Genomic DNA, 8,069 nt, shown 5'->3' with positions numbered 1-8,069 from the left:
CTAAGAATGGCATGACTCCCCACGGGAGAAGTATAGCCTCAGGGCAGTTGGTATGGATGATGGGAGTGATGGTGCACGAGCGCAGCAGGAACAACTCAGAGTCTGTGCAGTGCAGTTCAGGGTCTTTACTGGTGTTATAAAGCAGACCCTCCCGGGAGTACTGGTTAGCAGTAGAGGCCTGGTCAGTCTGTGAGCAAGCAGGATCTCCCCTGGCCAGGTGGAGTTGTAGGCCTCCCCGTCTATCTGCACTCTTCCTGGCTACCTTGCTGTATGCGGGTAGAAGTAGCCCACGTCCCTGAGTGTACCGTGTGGTGCTCACCCGTATGGCCGGTGACTTGGGGCCTTCTGTTAGCCTCCGCTCCACGATGGCGGTGCTGGTCCCCTGCTTGTGACCGTGCCTCCGGGCTTCTATGGCCAGAGGACCTGGAATCCCCTGCCGGTTAGATTCTGCTGTTGGACCTGGATGTTCCCACAGCCTCGGACTCCGTGTCCGGTCTTAGTGTCTTAAGCCAGGGCGAGCTATCTGGCTTCAAACCCCTGGCACTTGCTCCTGCTCCTACAGAGCTCCTAGTTCTTGCTTTCCCTCTCCAGGCTCTGACTCTCAGACTCTGACTGACCTAATCCCGCCCCAGACCCAGTTTATAAGGGCTGATTCCTCCCCTCCCAGGTCTGGGCGGGCGGTGTTGCATGCTTAGGGCTCCTGACCAGAGAAACCTCCCACTTACTCTCAGACGTAATATTTCTATTACTGTGGTAACCAGACCCCTGGGGTGCCACATTACCTTTGTGAAAATAAAAAAATTGGGGCTAAAAGAAAATTTTTGCGATTCTTTTTATTTTCACGGCTCTACGTTATAAACTTCTGTGAAGAACCTTGGGGTTCAAAGTGCTCACCACACATCTAGATAAGTTCATTGAAGGGTCTAGTTTCAAAATGGGGTCACTTGTGGGGGGTTTCCGCTGTTTAGGCACATCATGGGCTCTCTAAATGCGACATGGCGTTCACCATTTTCTCCTGTTACCCTTGTGAAAATAACAAATTTGGGGCTAAAAAGACATTTTTGTGATTTTTTTTTTCACGTCTCTATGTTATAAACTTCTGTGAAGCACCTGGGGGTTCAAAGTGCATCTAGATAAGTTCATTGAGGGGTCTAGTTTCTAAAATGGGGTCACTTGTGGGGGGTTTCTGCTGTTTAGGGACATCAGGGGCTCCCCAAAGGCAACATGGCGTCCGCTAATTATTCCAGCAAATTTTGAATTCAAAAAGTCAAATGGTGCTCCTTCCCTTTCAAACCCTGCCATGCGCCCAAACAGTGGTTTTCTGCCACATATAGGGTATAGGCGTGCTCAGGAGAAATTGCACAACAACTTTTGGGGTCCACTTTCTCCTGTTACTCTTGTGAAAATAAAAAATTGGGGGCTAAAAGAAAATTTTTGTGATTTTTTTTTTCACGTTTTTATGTTATAAACTTCTGTGAAGCACCTGGGTGTTCAAAGTGCTCATCACACATCTAGGTAAGTTCATTGAGGGGTCTAGTTTCCAAAATTGGGTCACTTGTGATGGGTTTCCACTGTTTACACACATCAGGGACTCTCCAAATGCTACATAGCGTTTCGCTGATTATTCCAGCAAATTTTGAATTCAAAAAGTCAAATGGCGCTCCTTCACTTCCGAACCCTGCCATGCGCCCAAACAGTAGATTTCCTCCACATATTTAGTATCAGCATGCTCAAAAGAAATTGCACAATACATTTTGGGGTCCATTTTTATCTTTTACCCTTGTGAAAATAAAAAAAAAATTGGTTTAAATTTAATATTTTGTGAAAAAAAGTTAAATATTAATTTTTTTCTTCCTCATTGCTTCAGTTCCTGTGAAGAACTTGAAGGGTTAATAAACTTTTTGAATGTGGTTTTGAGTTCCTTGAGGGGTGCAGTTTTTAGAATGGTGTCACTTTGGGGTATTTTCTGTCATATAGACACCTCAAAGTCACTTCAAATGTGATGTGGTCTCTAAAAAAAATGGTTTTGTAAATTTTGCTGGAAAAGTGAGAAATCGCTGGTCAACTTTTAACCCTTATATCTCCCTAACAAAAAAAAAATGGGGTTCCAAAATTATGCTGAGGTAAAGTAGACATGTGGGAAATGTTATTTATTAACTATTTTGTGTGACATATCTCTCTGATTTCAGGGCATAACAATTCAAAGTTTGAAAATTGCAAAATATTAAAAATTTTCGCCAAATTTCTGTTTATTTTACAAATAAACGCAAGTGATATCAAATAATTTTTACCACTATCATGAAGTACAATATGTCACAAAAAAACTATCTCAGAATCAGGGGGATCCATTGAAGCGTTCCAGAGGTATTACCTCAGTGGTCAGAATTGAAAAAATTGGCCCGGTCATTAACCTACAAAGTGGCTCGGTCCTTAAGGGGTTAATATACGGTCATATTCAAGACCTTTCATGTTATACTGTATGCTTATTTTAGAGTATGGTGTAAGATGGTTATATGACTTTGTTTTGGGACTGCCATGCTATGCATGCATTCTAATATCTGCAGTAATGCACTATTACTGACCCCAGCTGGACTTTATTCACCGATGCTGCCCAGGTATATATCTCTTTGGGCTTCCATAAACTCTTTCAGCTTGGGTATCTGCTACACCATAAGCCAAGTTCTATTTCATACACTAATGTACTTTGATTTACCCACCGGCCAGTAGTGTGTTCTATATTTTAATGTGGTACCACATCTAAATTTCTGGCATTCACATACTTGGCTATACCATAAGCCAAGCCCTGATTTCATATTTACATATTTTGATTTACATATTGGTCAATAATATACATACCTGCATAGTGTGGTTTAAAATTTAAATTTAAATGGGATACTACACCTATGCACAATATATACGAGTGCAATTAATCCATGGTTATATCTTTATTTATCTTGTATATGTTTCTCATACACGCTGCTACCATCTACAGTATATACCCTAATAAGGTTTACCTTTCTTGGGAGTCTCGGTTTCGGTATTTACCGTCTCTTTATATAGGGTTTTTTCTATCTTTCCCGGTAATTTTAACTGTGCTTCAACCCTTTTTCCAATTTTATATCAATTTGTATATTTTGTAATAAACTTGTACATATTTCTTCATTCTCTTAGCTTTTGGGTTTCTTCATTATCTCTGATATACAGGTTATTATATTTATTATCCCCCATTTAATTAGAAGGGACCCATTTTTTGGTTTTATATTTAATTGTACATGTCTGTGACTCGCCCCCTGGGCCGTGGGGCACTCGGAGCCGGGCAATCGGGAAACGATGGGGGTAGTAGTGGCAACCCGGTTCCGTGGCTCAGGGTGGTCAGACCATTGGTAGTCTGCCATGCGCTGTTGGTAATGTCCGACTACGCCACCCGTGGATTGTGGTCAGTGCGAACTGCCGCTGCAAGGCAGACCGCTGGGGCTGATGGTGTACGCAGCTGGGGTAGTGTGACTCCCCACGGGAAGAGTGCGGCCCCAGGGCAGTATAGTAGAAGATGGGGGTGATGGTGTAGGGCGTCCCAGCGCCGTTAGTGCTGGAGGAGCAAGGAGCACACAGACAACAGGTTGCAGTCCAGGGTCTTTACTAGAATAGGTGAACTGACCCACAAACAGGCCCGGCTAGGAGGGAGGCCTGGACGTCTGAGAGCAAACGGGAAATTGGCCCTGGTCAGGGTGAGGGTGTAGGCCTACCATGCTCTCTGCGCTCCTTCTGGCTATTTCCTCCTTATAGGGTAACAGCCCACGTTCCCGAGCTCACCCTGTCTTCTCGCCCGTATGGTCTGCAACTTGGGTCCCTTTCTATTCCCGGCCTGGTACGGCTTTGCTGGTCCCTTCTTGTGTGGCGGAACCTCCGGGCTTCTTAGGCCAAGGAACATACAGTCCCCTGCGGACTGGTTATCTGCTGTAGGATGTGGAGTCCTCACAGCCTCAGACGCCAAAGTCTGGTAAATTAGGTTCTTTGTCTGCCAGGACAGGCGCACTTCACCTCTTGTCCCTGGCTTGTGGCTCTCCTACCGCCACACGTCCTCTTAGGGTGCAATACAACTGTCCCTCTCTGCTCTGGGACACCTCTCAATCCAGAGACAGGTCATCCAGTTCTCCCTAACCCTGCCCCCAGTTCCAGCTTTTAAAGGGGCAGCCTGCTCCCCGTACTGGCCTGAGACAGGAGGTATTGCATGCTAATGTTCCCCTGACCAGAGAACCTCCGCCTTGCTCTCAGACACAGCTTTATTATATTTGTGGCATCCAGGCCAGGGTGACACATTCCCCCCTAGTAGAATTTAGTACTCCGGGACTAAACAGTAAACAAAGATAATATATGACGCGCCCCTGGGCCTGTGTCGCGCTGCGTTGCGCACGCAGGAGCTTACCCGGAGCCGGATCTCTTGAGGGTTGTAGTCTCGTGGCGGTGATCCGGTCCGTGCCCAGGGAGTCAGACTAAGTGGCGCTGTATTAGCGGTAGATGTTGGACGACTACGCCACCCGTTGAGTACAGCTAAGGAGCTGCTGCTGCAGGGCAGACCGCTGAGGCCGGTGGTAGGATTGTGCAGCGTGATAGTATAACCCCCAACGGGAGGGGTATGGCCTCAGGGCAGCCGACGTGGATGATGGGGGTAGCAGGAACCACTCGGAGACGGTACGGTGTAGTTCAGGGTCTTTACTGGTGACAAAGATAGACCCTCCCGGAGTACTGGCTAGCGATTGGGGCCTGGTCAGTCCTTGAGCAGATGGGATCTCCCCTGGCCAGGCGGAGTTGTAGGCCTCCCAAACTAACGATGCTCTTCCGGCTACCTTGCTAGAGGCGGGTATAAGTAGCCCACGTCCCTGAGTGTACCGTGTGGTGCTCACCCGTATGGCCGGTGACTCGGGGCCTTCTAGTAGCTTCCGCTCCACGACGGCGGTGCTGGTCCCACGCGTGTGACCGTGCCTTCGGGTTTCTGGGCCAGAGGACCTGCAATCCCCTGCCGGTCGGTTTCTGCTGCTGGATAGGAGTTAGTCCCCACAGCCTCGGACTCCGGGTCCGGTGATAACTTCTCAGTCAGGGCGAGCTCTGCAGCTGCCAGCCCCTGACTCCTTGTAGCACTGCTCCCACAGAGCTCCTGATGTTCTTTTCCTATATCTGCTTCTCTGTCTCTACTTCTTCTCTACTCACTCACCCTGCCTCAGCCCTAGGTTTATATAGGGGAAGTTCTCCCCCTCCCAGGACTGGGCAGGAGGTGTGGCATGCACAGGATCCCTGACCAAGAGACCTCCCACCTGCTCTCAGACATAACATTGCCGTTACTGTGGAAACCAGACCCCTGGGGTGCCACATATACATGACTATAAAAGAATAGTAGACAAACGACACACAGATTGAGTTCTTAAGGTCACAGTGTGGTCTGTGACTGGGTGTCCATATCACCAACACAACGGGGAGCCTTAACCAGGTGGGGGTCTGTCCTACCCCAAGTCCTTCACAGTCTTAGTTCATTCCTTGGTTAGGCTCCGAACGCAGTCCATACAAAGTCCCGGTTATTAAAAGTCCATAACCTTCGAGTCCGTACGGTAACTGTAAGAAACTGAAACACAGAATTACCAATCTTGCATGTAACTTTGTAAACATTTCAACACTTCGCAACAGAGTTATTTAGAATTTTAGTGCACGCTATTTTCTCCAGCGAGCGGGTATCTGCCCCTTTGTGCTCCTGGTTGACCTGCGTAACCCACTGTCTGGTGGTGAACCGACCTGGCTTTCTCCACTAGCGTTAGGGGTACAGCTACCAGCTGGACTTACAGGCAGGGCAGGCAGCTGTCTGCGGGTCCTTTGGCTTACCGCAGGCATGACAGGCTCACTGTCAGCAGAGGGTTGACTCTCCTGGGCTGCTGGTACCGGCTCTTCTGCCTCTGGAACTGCTTGCTCTTCTTCACCTTCCGGCTCTGGTGTAGGTTGTTGCTGAGCCGGTTGCAGGAAATGCAGGACGGGTACCACTATGGCATCGTTTATTCGAGTCCAGGACTGAGGGAACTCTCCGAGAACGGTGCTGATCATTTCTTCCTTGTCCTCTGCGGGTTCAAGGTTACTTTGATCCTCTTCAGCACTACGGAGTTGCTCGGGGCATCTTTTTAGGTGGTCTCTAGAGACGGTACTAGTGGTTTCTCCTCCATCCTTGGTGATCACGCACATCTTCGAGTTGTCGTGATCAGACTGCAGTACGGTGTAGGGTTCCCTTTCCCACTGGTCATCCAACTTATGTAGCCTTCTCTTTCGCTTCAGGACCTGCTCACCAGGTTCTAGGGGACCAGCAGGGGCGTGTTGGTTGAAGAGTCTTTCTTGCCTTTCTCTCACCTGGGCCAGGCTCTTCTCCACGCTCTCCTGTACCTTCTTGTACTGCAGTCGCCTCTGCGTATCCCAGTCCGCATCCGGGGAGGTGTCCTCAGGTGTTACTACTCCCATCTCCAGGTCTACGGGCAGCTTACCTGGTCTAGCTCGCATCAGGTAAGCCAGGGTGCAGTTTGTAGCATTCACAGGGATATGGTTGTATAAGTCTATTAGATCCGGCAGTTTTTCTGGCCACAGGCTGCGTTCCTCCAGGGGCAACGTCTTCAGGAGATCAATGACTATATTGTTCATTTTCTCACACATCCCGTTGGTTTGTGGGTGGTAAGGCGTTGTCTGAATCTTCTTACAGCCATAGAGGTTGCAGAATTCTTGGAAGATTTCAGCTTCGAACGCTGGACCCTGGTCCGTCAGGACCTGTTCCGGATACCCGTGTGGACGGCAGAAGTATTGCTGGAAGGCTCTGTCCGCCGTTTGGGCTGTCAAGTCTTTTACCGGGACCACCACTAGAAAACGGGAATAGTGGTCCACGATTGTCAGGGCGTAGATGTATCCTGACCGGCTTGGAGCCAATTTGACGTGGTCCAGGGCTACCAGCTCAAGAGGCTGCTGGGTGACGATGGGCTTCAAGGGTGCCTTCTGGCTGGTGCGGTCTTTTCTCCTTAAGTTACAAGGGCCACAGTCCCTGCACCACTTCTCTACAGCCCCTCTCATGCCGACCCAAAAGAACCGTCCTCTTAGCAGGAACTCCAGTTTCTTCCAACCGAAGTGCCCCGCTCTGTCATGGTAAGCCCCCAGGACCATAGCTGCATCCCGCCTTGGGACCACGACTTGCCAGGTCAGCTCGTGTGTCCGGTGGTTGACAAGTCGTCTGCACAGCTTGCCTTCATAGAGGAACAGCTTGCTCTTCTCTTTCCATAGCTGCTTCACTTCCTCTGGAGCATCCGGACCTAAGCGGGCGTCTTCCTGGGTCAGCAGATCTTTCACCAGGCGGATTGCAGGGTCACTATCTTGGGTCTCGGCCCAGCTGTGGTGAGGTAGGGGATTGATCATAACGGTTGTTAAATCCTCCTCCTTCACACGGTGGGAGTATTGAGCGGCTCCATACCGGTGAAACGCGGGGAGTTCTACCTCCTCCAGCTCTTCTGGGTCTTTGTCACCTTCAGGTAAGTGAGGCATTCTCGATAGGGCATCAGCGTTGGCATTGGTTTTGCCTGCCCGGTACGTGATCACGAAGTCATAATTGGAGAGACGGGCCATCCACCGCTGTTCCAGGGCACCAAGTCTTGCACTGTCTAGGTGTGTTAACGGGTTGTTATCCGTATACACAGTGAACTTTGCGGAGGCCATGTAATGCTTGAAGCGTTCCCTTACGGCCCACACCACCGCCAAGAATTCTAGCTTGAAGGAGCTGTAATTCTCCGGGTTCCTCTCGGTGGGCCTCAGCTTCCGGCTGGCGTACGCGATCACCCTTTCTCTGCCCTGTTGGTTTTGTGACAGTACAGCTCCCAGTCCCACATTACTGGCGTCTGTGTGGAGAATAAAAGGCTGGCCATAATCAGGGTAGGCCAGGATTTCATCCCCTGTGAGGGCCAGCTTCAACTGGCGGAAGGACTCCTCTTCCGGTTTATGCCACTTGAAGGGTGGCTTTTGGCTTCTGGACTTAGACTGTCCTATCAGGAGGTCCTGCATAGGAG

This window comes from Phyllobates terribilis, unplaced genomic scaffold (genome assembly GCF_046119375.1).
Source record: "Phyllobates terribilis strain yellow unplaced genomic scaffold, ASM4611937v1 Scaffold_11__3_contigs__length_659146591, whole genome shotgun sequence".
In the NCBI taxonomy this organism is placed as follows: Eukaryota; Metazoa; Chordata; class Amphibia; order Anura; family Dendrobatidae; genus Phyllobates; species Phyllobates terribilis.
Note: the sequence above shows the minus strand (reverse complement) of the source record.